At 42.4% G+C, this 15303-nt stretch overlaps 1 pseudogene; it reads right to left on the bottom strand.

The window, feature by feature from the left end:
• The window catches only part of LOC105820784, a 21856-nt pseudogene extending 6970 nt beyond the window's left edge, over positions 1 to 14886 (bottom strand).
• Between the last annotated feature and the right edge of the window lie 417 nt (positions 14887 to 15303).

Here is a 15303-nt window from a genome sequence, read left to right as displayed (position 1 = left end):
TAAAATGAGCCAGTCACATAAAGACAAATACTGTACGATTCCACTAACATGAAGTACTTACAGTAGTCAAAATTATAGAGGCAGAAAGTAAAATGGTAGTTGCCAGGAGCTGGGATGGGGGGAGAGGGAAGTTATGGATTAGTGGGTTTAGAGTTTCAGGGTTTTTTAAATTAAAAGAGCTCTAAAGGTGGATGGTAGTGATGGTTGCACAACAAAATGAATGTACTTAATGCCACTGAACTGTACATTGACGATGGTTAAGATGGTAAATTTTATGTTACGTATATTTTACCACAATAAACAAATTTGAAAAAAGATAACTGTGAGACTTAGAAGACAAATCAATTTACAATGCCCCACACGCATGGCATCCAGGAGGGGACGCACATTTGAAGTTATGTGATAAATGCCTTGCGTCATCAGTCTTGTCTGTATCTCAGAGCGTGTATGACTAATTTCATTTGGAGATACGTGTGAGAGTCTACATTCCAAGGCCTGCCTGAATGTCCAATCTAGCCCTGAATGCTCTGGCCCTGTTCTGGGGATACTTTGATTATTGCTTATTGCTAAGAATTAATTTCTTTTAACTACTACTAAAAGGAAAATAACCAAACAAAATAGCACAAAACAAAACCAAGTTTACTAATTCTGTTAGAGTTACAAAAACCAAATCCCTTCAGTTGTTTCTGAGTATTTAGAGAACATTTTGGAATTTGATATTAAATATTAAATTTATCATGGTTGATGCATGAAACGTTAGAGGAAAAAGTCTGAGACTCAAATAAAACAATGTGTTTGATTGCTTACTCATAAGTAATATTGACAATGCAGTATTCCCGCATCCTGGAAATCCTCAGAGCACCATAAGGTGGGAGTGGATACATTCTTGTTTGAGATGTCTTAACATAAAAGCACAGATAAAGACCTTTAAATACATATTTTAGCTTGTGTTTAACTGTTAAGGGTCACTCAGTTATGTTAAAATGTATTCATTTAAGAATTTATTATACTAATCCTTTTTTAGCTCATAAGCGTGATGACTAGGTTTTCATGCTCATGTGAGAGCTCTGCCTCCCTCAAACATGTTGGGACATTGGCACGTGAAAAAAATGTTTTAATAAATAAATAAAAAGAATGTATGATATTTTACTGCATCTAATACTTTGGTATTAGACAAGCCACTGTGGGGGATAGTAGAGGTAATTAAGACTGCTTCCAGGGCCAAAGACTTTGAATCAAAATGAGGTTTACCACCCATTCAATATCATGTTCAGTTGTAAAGCAAACAATTAAATCTACAGTTAGTTTCTGTTTAAAATTAAAGGCAGACTTGCCTTTCATTCATTATGAAGTTGAAAATGGGAAAGGATTTGTACTCCCTTTCAGACAAGGAATGACCCAGAGGGAAGATGAGTCCCTCTTATCTATTATATACAGAAAAGAAAATCTTCCACTTATGTGCCAACTATGCTGGCAAACCGACCTCCAGAAATCAAATCTTTATTTGTTTATACTACTTGGGAGGCTGAGGCAGGAGAATCACTTGAGCGCAGGAGTTTGAGGTTGCAGTGAGCTATGATGACACCAATGGACTCTAGCCAGGGCGACAGAATGAGACTCTGTCTCAAAAAAGGAGAAAAAAGAGAGAGAGAAAATGTGGACACAGATATGTACAGCGGCAAGACCACGTGAAGACACGGGGAGAAGACAGCCATCTACTAACCAAGGAGAGAGGCCTCAGAAGAAACCAATCCTGCTGACACATTGATCTCAGACTGCTAGCCTCCAGAATTCTGCAAAAAAAAATTTCTGTTGTTTAAGTCATTCAGTCTGTGGGAGTCTGTTATGGTAGCTCTTGAAAACTAATACATTACCTTTTAGAGCTGACTTCTATTAAGAAGAACAAAGGTCAGCAGGCTCCCCTAGTAACAGATGCATGCCACACTGGGGGCCGTTTCTCTCCAGTGACTACCAAGACTTGTCACTCTTAAGTCAAGAATATCGTATCTGGATTCTCAGGAATCTTCTTAGCCCTTCACGCACACAAATGGCTAGTGGGTCTGTCCTGCAAGATCTTCAGACATGCTTGGACGTATCTACGTAGAAATAATAGGCCCAACCTGCAACTACATTTACTGGATAGGAAAGGAAGTCTGTGACAGGAAAAAGCAATCAGAAACAGGAGAAAGGAAAGATATCTCACACTTACTGACTGTTAACATGCATTGAGAACTAAGCGAGGACATTAACGTGCTACTTTATTAATGTATTCATTCAAAAATATTTACGTGTGTGGTATCAGAAATAAACTTGCTCTAAGTGCCAGGTTCCTGTCACAGAGCTCCAAAAACCCTTGGAATTTCCTGAGTGACCTGAGTCTTACTCATAATGGGCCCCTTTCAGTAACACCTGAGTTTGTGTTAATGAGGTGACTGAAGGTGCATAGCCTCAGGATAGGGCTGCTCCCCAGAAAGACCAAGTGATTAGAAGATTAGAGGAGTGGAACTTTCAGGCCCACCCACCACCTCCCAGGAGAGTAGATGGGGGATGAGGCTGAGATTAAGCTTTATAAGAATTCTTGATGTCCGTAATCCCAGGTCCTCTGGAGGCCCAAGCAGGAGGATAGCTTGAGACCAGGAGTTCGAGACCAACATAACAGAACGCATCTCAAAAAAAAAAATTGAACCACAGGATTTGATGACCTTCTGGTTGCTGATCATGTGGAGGTGCCAGGAGGTGGCTCTGCACCCGTCCCCGTGCCTTGCCCTACATCTCTTCATCTGGCTGTTCATCTGTATTGTTTATAATAAACCAGTAAACATAAGTAAAGTGTTTCCCCAAGTTCTGTGAGCCATCCTAGCAAATTATCAAATCCTGGAGGAGGGTTGTGGGAATCCCAATTTGTAGTCAGTGGTTGGTCACAAGTGCAGGTCACAACCTGGGACTTGTGATTGGCATCTGAAGCAGGGACAGTCTTGTGGGATCTGTTGCTATCTCCAGATAGTGTCAGAATTGAAATGAATTACAGGACACCCAGTGGGTATCAGCTGGAGCACTGTTTGGTGTGTGGGGGAAAAAACCCACACATCTGGTCACAGAAGTGTTTTGTGCTCAGTGTGAGCAGAAAGAAAATAGTTTGTCTTTTGCTTTACAATGTGCTAGCTGCTTTCCAGGTGTGGTGGCTTATGCCTGTAATCCCAGCAGTGTGGAAGACCAAGGCAGGAGGATTGCTTGAGGCCAGGACTTGGAGACCAGGCTGGGCAACATAGCAAGACTCTATCTCTACACAAAATATAAAAGTTAATCGGGTGTGGTGGTGCTCACTTGTAGTCACAGCTATTTGGAGGCTGAGGCAGGAGGATCGCTTGAGCCCAGGAGTGTGAGGTTGTTACAGTGAGCTATGACGATGCCACTGCACTCCAGCCTGAGCAACAGGGTGAGACCTAGTCTCAGGAAAGAAAGAAAGAAAAAAAAGTGCTAGCTGCTATGCTAAGTGCTAGATCTACGGTAATGAAGAAGAAAGACAAATCCCTGCCCTTCGGTGGCTTCCAATCTAAAAGGAGACAGAAGACAGATAATTATAATATGCGGTGAAGGTTCTAATGGAAAAACTACAGCATACTATAAGACAGAGGAAGGATTACATGTTAGTCTGCTAGGGCAGCCATAACAGAAGACCACAGACTGGGTGGCTGAAACAACAAAAACTTATTTTCTCACAAAATTTTCTGGAGGCTGAATGTCTGAGATAAGGTGCCTGCAGGGTTGGTTTCTACAAAGGCCTCTGTCCTTGGCTTGCAGATAGCCTTCTCCCTGTGTTCTCACAAGGCCTTCTCTGTGCATGCCTACCTTTGGTATCTCTTCCTCTTCTTATAATGACAACAGCCCTTACTGAATTAGAGCCTTACCCTTATGACTTTATTTCAACTTAATTATCTCCTTGAAAGTCCTATCTCCAGATACAGTCACACTGAGGTTTAAAACTTAATCCTGTGAATTTTGGGAGAATATAATTCAATTCATTAACAGGTTAGGTTTCCAGAAAGAAATTTCATCCAAGATCAGATCTGAAGTTTGAATGGAATTAACCAGGTAAAGAGTAGAAAAAAGAATGTTTGAGACTACAGGTAAAGCCTGGTCAAGAAGGACCTTCTTGTCCAGGGGACAAGAGAGTACAGCACATTAGGAAATGGACCATAGTTTCCAGATGAGTCTAGAGAGGTAAGCTGAGAATCTTGGAAGGTTTGAAAGTGTTAGGGTGAAGGAAAAACTTCCTCTTTGCCCTTGGAATGTTCACTGAAAAATCTAAAGCAGACTAATAAGAGAAAAGCTATCCAATTTTATTTTGGTGTGTATACACGGGAACCCCCAAATATGAAGATTCAACTCCTCCACGGGGTTCAGAAGTTTCTATGCCTTTCTGGTAAAATGGGTTATGGGAAGGGGAAAAGGAATTCTGTTCACGGGCAATAAAGGATTACTAGGGAGGATTAATGGATGGGGAACAAAGATTAACTATTAAATAGTTTCCTTTGGAATTTGAATGAGTCAGAGAGAAGGGACATTATCTCCTTAAAGAGTCTGTTCAGGTGGGGTCACATTCCTGGTCTTACAGGGAGGAGAAGAAAAGAACAGTTGTTCTAGATGGGTCTGGATCTCAGGCAGATAAAGAAACTTCAGTGATTTGGGGAGAGCCAATGGTGGTGCTGGGAGGAAGTATAACAGGGAATGGTCTGAAAAAGGGCAATGTGTATTACAAGCTGTCTCTTTAAAACCTTCCCTACTCTTTTTGGGAATTGAAACCTGAATTCCTGCCTGGGGCCAGCAATCAGAGGGGCAGGGGGATGTCCTTTGTTCTTTGTACCACAGGAGAAGGCTCAAGGGACTTGTCTAGGCTGAGGTCACAAGATTGTCTTTGTGGAGATGGGATGAATTAGAACCATCATCTATAGTCAAGCAGAAATAGCCCAAAGTTAAAAACGATCCCTTTAAAAGCTCTGTGTTCTGCTTACATATAGGACAATGGTACTTTAAGACAGGAGTCTGCCAACCTCCTCATTTGCCCGCAAATTAATAAACCTCCCTTTCCATCTCAAACCACTTGTCCTCATTCTTCTGGTGTGGCTGGGGGACAAGTGCTGAACTTTTGGTAACAATACAGAGCTTTTACAGGGGAGGTTTACAGCTTCAGGCTATTGCTCTTCAACTATAGTTGATGGTTCTTATTCATCCCATCTGCCACTAAGACAATCTCCTGACCTCCAAACCAGACAATTTCCTTGAGCCTTCTCGTATGGTACAAAGATCAAAGGACACTCCCCTGCCCCTCCTGACCACTGGCCTGAGGCAGGGATGCAGGTCTTAATTCCCAAAAAGAGTGGGAGAGGTTTTAGAGAGACAGAAAACATTTTTACCCTTTTTCAGGCCATTCCCATTACATTATAGTAAAATAGGTAAGATAGTAGTGGGAATAGAGAGAAGCATATAGAATGGAAAAATCTTCAGAACCCAGAATTGACAGGACTTTCCAATGGACTGGGAAATAAAGAATGAACTGAGGATGAGGTTTAGGGTTCTGAGCTGAGCCGATGGTGGGAAGTTAGTGCCACGCCCTGAGATAGGGAACAAAGAAGCAGATGGTCAGGGAAGGGGAGTAAGCTCAGTTTTCAATACAGTTTATTGAGTTGTACATGTGTGAGTCATACAAGATGTTCACAGCCTTATCAGCTAGCTATTTTGCTCCTTGTTTTAGAAATAAAACGCAACAACGACTGAAATTTCAAGACATTAAGTGCAGTGGGATCCACACCCAGGTTCATCTGACTCCAAAGACTATGCTTTTTCAACTACAGTGCACAAGATTTTGCCCAAAACTCTAGGAGTCAACATATTTCAGAGCTCAGAATTTACTAATTTTAAAAGACTAATATAGTACTGAAGGTAAATTAGAAATATTTTACCCCACAATATGGCATTTTGACTTGCTGGACTGACTGAAGAAGGCTCAAGGTCCCTCTGACCTTCCGCCATCCACCACCATTGGCTCTCCCCAAATCACTGAAGTTTCTTTATCTGCCTGAGATCCAGACACACCTAGGAGAACAAATGTTCTTTTCTTCCCCTCCCTGTAAGACCAGGAATGTGACCACACCTGAACAGACTCTTTTAGAAAATAATGTCCCTTCTCTCAGACTCATTCAAATTCCAAAGGAAACTATTTAACGGTTAATCTTTGTTCCCCATCCATTCATCCTCCCTAGTAATCCTTTATTACCCCTGAACAGGATTCCTCTTTTCCCCCCTACTATAACCCATTTTACCAGAAAGGCATAGAAGCTTCTGAACCCCATTGAGGAGTTGAGTCTTCATTTTTGAGGGTTCCCGAGTACACATGTTAAATAAATCTGTATCTTTTTACTTGTATCAATCAATCTGCCTCATGTCAGTGATTTGTCAGCAAACCTTAGGGGGACAAAAGCCTCTGCCCCTTACAGTGCCTATATTCTGTTGATATAGAACAGGGACTGGGGCAGTATCTTCTAATCAAACACATTAATAAATGTCCAATGAATCGTGTGAATATTCATACTAAGTGGCATAAAGAAGGACTATAAATAGTCTCAAATAGTCCCATGACAGTTTAGGGTAGGTTTTGCCACCAAATTAGCAATAAAAATTTCAGTTTTCAGGCTATATTGGATTTTGGAATTGTGGATAAAGGCATACCTTCTCAGATAATGTGGTATGATGGAAGTCAAAGGAATAGTGTTTCAAGAAGAAAGTAGTGTTAAGTGTTACTGAGAGGTGAAGGATAAGCATTGAAAAAAAGTCATCAGACTTGGCAATCAAAAGGTTAATAGTGATTATCTTCAGGAGCACATCCCTTAATAGTATAAAGAATTTTAAGGGGTTAAAGGGCAAGGCAATCTACATAGCCAATAGAATGGTTAAAGTTGAAAAGAAAAAAATACAAAGTATTGACAACAATTTAAAACAAGTAGAATTATTATTTACTGCTGGTGGTAGTGTAAATTGGTGTGAGCATTTTGGAAAATTGTCTGACAATATGTACTAAAGCTGAACATATGCATAACACATGATACAGCAATTCTAGTCCTAGGTATGTGCTCAGCAGAAATGCATGCACATGAACTCCACAAACACATGTATAAGAATGTTCATATTAGATTTGTTTTGGAGTAGTACTGGGTTCATGGGTACTCATTATATCATAAATCAAATTAACTACATACAAATAAAAAGTACCATGGATGGACCACTGATGACAGTTGGCATAAACCAAGGATTACAGTTTATTCAAATCTGTGCAATGAGGTTCATAAGAAAAAAGGAAGAATGTAAGTTGTTAATGAAAATGGTAAAAGCTATAAAAATGCACCTATCTCTCCAAAAAAGAATTTATGCGTTTACAAAATAAGCTTTCTGTAAAATCCAGCCAATAATTATAATTAAATCAAGTAGGATATTTGCTCTGTGATGATTGAAGAACTTAAGGGAGTTCTGCAAATTATTTCAATATTGTGACCAGAAATGTTCCAAATGGTGCATTTCTCCAATTACTTGACTCCCTTCCCCAGAAACCTGAACTAGAAAAGAAGAGTGTGATAAACACAGCAATCAAGCTGTGAAAGTCTGAGTCCTGCAGATTTTAGAACTGGCGAAGGAGAACACAGCACAGAATAACTAAGTATCTAGCCAAAGCTGAAGTCTGGCCACGCTCCATGTATGCTATGAAAATTCTTTGGCCACAGTCCTGATGTCCTAACATCTGAGGTTGCATCATTCTTCCCATAGTTGCTTCTGGACCAAATGTCAACAACATATGATGTAAACGTGATGGTAGAGGTATGAGGTGTCTCTCATATTTTCTTTTTCTTTCTTTCCCTCTCTGCCTCCATTCTTTCCTTCCTTCTTACCACCCTTCCTTCCTTCCTTCCCTTTTTTCCGTTCTTCTTTCCTTCCTCCTTCCCTCTGTTCCTTCTTTCTCATTCTTTCTTTTTTTTCTTTTCTTTATTTTTTTGGGGAACCATACGCATACATAGTTTTAGAATTACAAACCAAGAGCAATCCCTCTCCTCCAAGCATTTTCGGTTCCCTAAAGGGTGGAAAAAATATTTCAAAATATTACCTCAGAAGTAAAGAGTATATGGCCAGCTGTGTTGACTCACACCTGTAATCCCAGCACTCTGGGAGGCCAAGGCAGGAGGATTCCTTGAGGTCAGGCGTTTGAGACCAGGCTGAGCAAGTCAGACCCCATCTCTACCAAAAATAGAAAAATCAGCCAGGTGTGGTGGTGCACACCTGTAGTCCCAGCTACCTGGGAGGCTGAGGAAGGAGGATCGCTTAAGTCCAAGAGTTTGAGGTTGCAGTGAGGTATGATGATGCCACCGCGCTCTAGCCAGGGTGACTGAGCGAGACTGTCTCAAAAAAAAAGAGTATAGCGAAAGTGGGAGTTAGAAAATTCAATTAGTGGTAAAGTTCTTATTTCTTCTGTGCTGTTTTGCTATAGTACTTCCCATCCCTGAAGCCCTCAGAGGGCTTCCCAGGACTGTCAAACACTCTGCTAGTATTGCTTAGGTGGGACAGCAGCAGGGAGCACAGAACACAGAAGGAACCCGATAGATTAACAGTGAATTTAAGAATCTTGGCAACTTAGCAGCTTAATACTTTTAAAAGGAGGCTGGAGGCAGATCTCTCTCAGAAAACCTAAGAACATTTACTTAACTTCTCTGCCTTATGATTTCAATCATTTCTTCCCCAACTTTTAGTTTCTAAGTGTCCGCTCATCGACACTGAAGGTCATTATTGTCTACCATCTTCTATTACCTCATGATTCCCTTGATCCCTTCCTGATGTGTGATCATTCTATTTGAAATAAAGTCCAGATTGACTAGCATTTTGCATCAAAGGGTCTGAGCAAGAGGTAGAGCTGGAAGTTCGAGGTCTGTGTAATTGGGGGTGGTGAGTATGATGGCTGTAGAGGATTTGATTCGATGTCTCAGTGTTCTAAAGTGCCCGGAAAGAAAATGTGGGTGAAAGAGATTTCCCTTGTGCCTGACCCAGCGTAGATCAACAGATAACTTTTTTTTTAATAGACAGGAAAAAAACAGGCAGCTTTACTGGCGCACCCGCAGCTACATGGTCTAAGGACACTTAGGATTCTGGAGAGCTCTCTTCTGCTTCCTTGTTTGAGAAACACTGCTCTCATACAAAATTGATGGAATCATTGCCTTTCTGCCTTTTGCTGCCTTTTTCCAAGTGTCGGCTTTCTGAATAAAAAACCTGCCCTGAAATTCTACTTTCCTTGGCCTCCCCTCTGTTGAACTTGGTTGAATAGAATGCCTGACTCCCGCTTCACTTGGCTTTGTTCATCCTGGCTCATGGTGAAGCAACTGAACAACTTGGCTCAGCGTCCAAGGAGTTAGAGCCTGCTGACCTCACGGCTACCCTCCCGTCTCTCACATGGCCTATTCCTGCCCAGTCTGGTTCGTGAACAGTTCTTGGCAAATACACTGGAGGAGAATAGAGCCACTAACAATAGCAACTCTCTTTTTAGCTTAAATCTCTTAGTACTCAGGACCGTGAACCTAGGAAAACCAAAAATAACCTATGTGATTGCAGTGGGCTACCCTGACAGTCTATTTCTGCTATTACCAACACCCAGTCATTCCAGTAGGTATGTAGCGGCTTGTTGTGGAAAAAGAACTGGGCTTACAGCCAGACAGACCTAGATTCAAGACCTAGCTCAGCTATTTACTAATTTTATGGCATTGGACAAGTCACTAATTTGAGCATGTTGGAATTGAACAAGCGAATGTACATGTAAGTGCCTGGAAACCTGCAAAATGCTTTATGGCACAAAGTTAAGCCATCAGTAGTGGGAAATGAGAATAATTTAAAAGTTTCAGGAAAAACAGTAATTTAAATCTTCAAGAAGCACTGGAATCAACACAAAGCAAGATGGGGCTTACTGGTCAACACCATACTCGGTCTTAAAACCAAAATAAAACTATACTGTAGTTAGTTTCCATTTAAAGCTAAAGGCAGTCTTCTCTTTTGTTCACAATAAAGGTGGAAATGGGGAAGGACTTATCAGACCCTTTCATATCAAGGAATGCGAGGCCGGGCAGCATGTGGCTCATACCTGTAATCCCAGAACTTTGGGAGGCTGAGGCAGGAGGACTGCTTGAGCCTAGGAGTTTAAGATCGGCCTGGGCAACAAAAAGTGAGACCCCATCTCTAAAAAAACTAAAAAAAATAAATTAGCTAGGCATGAGCAGTCCCAAGCTACTTGGGAATCTGCGGTAGGAGGACTGCTCGTGCCTAGGAATTCAAGGCTGCAGTGAGCTATGATTGTGCCACTGCACTCCAGCCTAGGCACTGCTCTAAAAAAAAGAATCTGATGAAAGGGGGTAGGGTGTGGTGGCTCATGCCTGTAATCCCAGCACTTTAGGAGGCCATGGTGGGAGGATCACTTGAGGCAGGGAGTTCAAGACCAGCCTGGGCAACATACTGAGATCCTTTCTCTACAAAGACAATTTTTTTTAAAGGAATGGGCAGGGGGCGGGGGTGAAGAATGGTACAGCAGAAATGTGAGCCCTCACACCTCGTGAGTGCAGGAAAGATGGTATGTTGGTATTGCTACATGTCAACTATGCCTGCGACCTGGCTGTCTCTGAAGTGAAGCCATTGTTTTTGCCACTTAGAATTTTTATTTTATGTATAGTGAAAGGGGTTGGTTCTTCATACCTAGGCATATTTTTGTCCTATATCACTCTTTTACATACATAAAAAGGGAAACATAAGTGAAAGAAAATTGGTTAAAGTATTAATATTTCTAAGGCAATACAACTTCATCATAACTGCCACCTGACAGTGCTCATAAGGTCACCTATTTCAAAGAGGGGAGAATGTGAAAAATTGCAAGGGTAAACACCCCTGTGGACTGACCATCCTGCTCAGATGCAGAACACTGGTGTGACCCCTTATGCACACCTCTGAGTTCTGTGTCCCTCTTTCCTACCTAGGGACAACAATGGGCCTGAACTTTGAGTATATCACTCCCTTGTTTCCTCTCTCACTTTTCCAACACATTGTTTGCTCTTATTTAGTAAGTCGGAACTCTATCACATGTGTTTTTCTGTGACGTTTTTTTACACAACCTTAGTTGAGACTCATCCATTTTAATGTGTATGGTTGTTACTCATTTTCATTACTATACTAACATCCCACTGCCTATATATTCTATAGTTTAACAATTCTCTTCTCGACAGGCATTTGGATTATTTCCAGTGTTTTGCTATTACAAAATACAAAATCAAATATTTCATATTTAATAATATTTTGCTTTAAACATTCCTGTAGTTTTCTCTTGAAACATACATGTGAGAGTTTCTCCAGGATATACATAGCAAGGAATGGAATTGCTAAGCCCAGCTGATAGACCGTCCCATTCTGATTGCCAACACGTATGCTATATACTTTCTTCCTTCCTTGAATATCTTGAAGGAAGATGAATTGTCTCCTTGCTGAGTCTATGAACTAGACTGAATGTCTATGATCTGGGACTTTCAAGGAGAAGAAAAGGAAGAGGAGAAGGTGGTGGTGGTGCTTTTGCCTGTAGTCTATGACTTTTAGCCATCATCTTGGGGGAATAAAGCCAGAAAGTGGTTGAGGGGAGATGGAGCACCCACACTAGCTCTGTTTTTTTGTTTGTTTGTTTAAGAGACAGGGTCTCACTCTGTTGCCTGGGCTAGAGTGCAGTGGCACAATCACAGCTCACTGCAGCCTCAAACTCCTGGGCTCAGCAATCCTCCGGCCTTGGCCTCCTGAATAGCTGAGACTATGGGTGTGCACCACCATGCCTGGATAATTTTTTTTAATTTTTGTAGAGACAGGGTCTTGCTATGTTGCCCAGATTGGTCTCGAAATCCTGGCCTCAGCGATCCTCCTCCCTCGACCTCCCAAAGTGCTGGGATTACAGGCATGAGCCACCACGCCGGTCCCCACTGGCTCTGTTGAACATGAGTGTAAGGTGGGGCCCCACCGGAGGAGCCTCAGGCTGCAGCATAGTTGACATCGCAGGCCACTCTCAGAGTATGGGACATGGAAATTCAAACAGATGGCATTTCATTCAGAGATTGTATGGTTTTCTACTTTATTTAAACTGCAATAAGGAAAGCTGAGTTTGGCTCTCTAAGGATATGTCCCCAAGTCCCTGTGATAGCTTCCTGCTCTGGTTCTTATTTAACAGGCTCGGCTTCACGTGTTACCTGGTTGGTCTCGGATACTACGGGGTCAGCCATCTCTAGCCCTGGCCCCCTCTGCTGTCTCCAGGAGGCCCCATGTTGCCCTCTCCACAGTCTTAGACACAGCGTCCACCTCTTTATTGTGTGGCAGGGCCCTGTAGTAAGGCTGGCTTTGAAGTTGTTTTAAAAAGAGCCAGTCCCACTGGGTCTCTTACTTAACAGAATCTGAGCTAGTTTGCAGAGCAGCTTCTCCATCCCAATTGTGAAATGTCCCAGAATCCTTTATGGTGGGACTGTGCCTGAAGCTCTTGTGAGTGCAGAAGCTGTGTCTGCTGCCTCCCGGGATGCTCCAGCCTTTTTTCTTTTTGCAAACTTCTTATGGTCTCATGGCTGGCTAAGGACTGGCAGGAAGATGATTTGCAGACTGACTTGTCTTCCTTTGTCCTGATGCAAGCTTCACCTGTGCTGTGGTAGAGGATCTTCTGATTGAGAGTTCTGTGCTCTGTGCTCTTCTCATCCTTCCCATTTTTCCATCTGATCTTCAGCACTGCCCTGGGAAACTCTCAGGCTTTCGCTCCATTCACTTATGTAGCCTTCACTCTGCAAGGCTGAGTAGAGAGGTCTCCCTACTGGCCCTTTTGCTGTTTTCACAACGGGCTCATTGCTAGTCTCTGCTTCTGTTGTCACCACACTCATTCTGCCTTCTGGAGAGCCCACGGGAGCCCCTGCCAACATGCTGGAAGTACCCTCCAAGGACCTGCATGAAATACGTGGCACTGAGGACACGGTGGTGGTTCTGCCATGACCATGCTGGCTCCTTTTCCCTCTGAGCCCTTGCTGGCTGTGCCCAACACTGCTGTGTTGATCTGTCCTGGGCCTGCGGACTTGGTTGCTGCCACACACCCAGCACTGCTGCCACCCCTGTTACTGCCCCTTTGGCAGGCTCTGGAGATTGTGTGACTAGAGAAGAAAGTGTGCTTGGGGTGGCTTCACTGGGTGGTCCACAAACACAGTACGTGTGGCTGACACATTGGACTACCTCTTCTATAGCATAATCGGAGCAGGTGGCCGCAGACACCTCAGGGACCATGTGAAGGTTCTTCTCCATGGAGCTCCTGTACTGAGGGGGAGAAAAACAATGGAGGTACAGAAGACAGAGAGTGAGACAAGAAGGGTCTGCTCCCCTCTCCTCCCATAAATGAGCAAACCAAGGACTTATAACCTAGACAAACTTCTGAGGTCATCAATCCAAGCTCCCATTTGATACAAGAATCCCCTCTGTAGCAGCCCTGTCAAATGGTCTAGCTAGTTTTATTTGAACCATCCCCAAACTAGGGAGATCACTATTACAATGCCCCACAGACAGCCTCACATACCTTTATTTTCTACACTTGTGCTAGTATTTCTGCAGGGAAGATGCCTAGAATGGGGACTGCCGAGCCAAGGATATGCACATGTTACATTTCGGTAGCAGGGAATGTTACAGTGATTTATACAAAACTCAGGGCATAGCAGTCATGGGAAGACAGATTATAATTCAAACGAAGGAAGGACTTTCTAATGGTTAAGAATATTTCACAACAGATCATTCTGCCTTGATTTGGGTAGTTCAAGAAGAGATTGGATTATCATAACGCTGATGAGAAAATTACAATATTGGGTATGAGATTAGAGCAGCCAACATCCAAGGAATGTGTGAAATTGAGCCTTGTGGTGCACTCTGGAGAAGCATTAAGGACCTTTGGGAGGGGATTAGGCCTGATTATCTATTAATATTTGCAAATGGGACATTCTGTATTTCCTGCTAACCTCTTTTCCTGCCACACCTCAGGCCTTTTAGCTGCCTCTGAAGGGTAGGTGGTAGGTGTCTGTCGATGCTTGCAGTGGGATTGGGCCAAACTGCAGGTCTAGGATAGCATTTGCTCAGCAAGGGTAATTTTTCAGGATCTGGTTTGCAATAGGAGAACTAGGAGAAGAAGCAGCTGGTGAATTCTGGACATGCAGGTCCCTCACAGACAGCCCTCTTCCTGAAAGAGTCCCCTCATTACTAACCCGATCTCCACCAAACCTGAGGCTCAGCTCAAATGTCACTGCCTTCATTGTCTTCTCTGAGCCTACAGAGAGAAAAGAAACTGCTGCTCCCTTGGCATCATCTTTACTTCTCTTTGATAATAGTTTTTACCTCATTCATGATTTCATCCCTCAAATGGACACAGAATTAACCTAACAATGAGGTTAGGTTAACTAACCATTTCACTGTTAGGTTAACTTTCTCACTCTGGGACTTTCTTTTCAGATGAACTCTATCCCCTCTGCTCTCAGTTAATAATTTTATCTCATGCTCATTTTAAAATGAGCAGCAATTGACCCCAAATTCCCATTTCCCCCGTAAAAAAACAACTACTTTTATATGTCCATCTTTTCCTTTTCCCACTTGTTAAAGTGGAGAAGCATGCTTTCTTCCCATTGCAGTTTCTCTACTGGGGCTCTGAATTCCATTCTTCCTTCACCTTCTTAGAGAACATCATTCATACAATCATCCTATCTTTGAATCATCTATTGTCTTCCTACTGAATATACATATTTTCATTTATCTCACTTTGATCTCTTCCACCATTGTCCTATGTTTATCCTCTATGGGATGTCTTGGATTTCAATGCTTAACTGACTCTGCCTGCCTCTTCTACCAGATAATCTAATTGCTGACATTCCTCAACACCAGTTCTAGGTCTGCTGCTCTTTTCTGCATATGTGCTCTCTCTACTGAAATGAATATCTTCACCTAGACCTCTCTTGAGCTTCAGTCTTTTATCTCTACCTGCCTACCTGACATATCCACTGGGATGTGTAAATATAATTAATTGGGAGGCCATTAGATGGGACAGCTCCAGCATCTTGGATTCCTACTTAAGCAAACTAAAACCCAATTGAGTGTAAGCAATAAAATAAAACTTAAGTTTAACCAATCAGAAACCACCAACCAGGGACTTTCTACTGGATCATACCCAAATAAGGTAAACACCTAGCTACAGCC

The sequence above is a fragment of the Propithecus coquereli genome, unplaced genomic scaffold (genome assembly GCF_000956105.1).
Source record: "Propithecus coquereli isolate 6110/MARCELLA unplaced genomic scaffold, Pcoq_1.0 Scaffold115, whole genome shotgun sequence".
Lineage (NCBI taxonomy): Eukaryota > Metazoa > Chordata > Mammalia > Primates > Indriidae > Propithecus > Propithecus coquereli.
The sequence above is the reverse complement of the archived record's forward strand: the minus strand, read 5'-3'. Positions and strand labels throughout refer to the sequence as shown.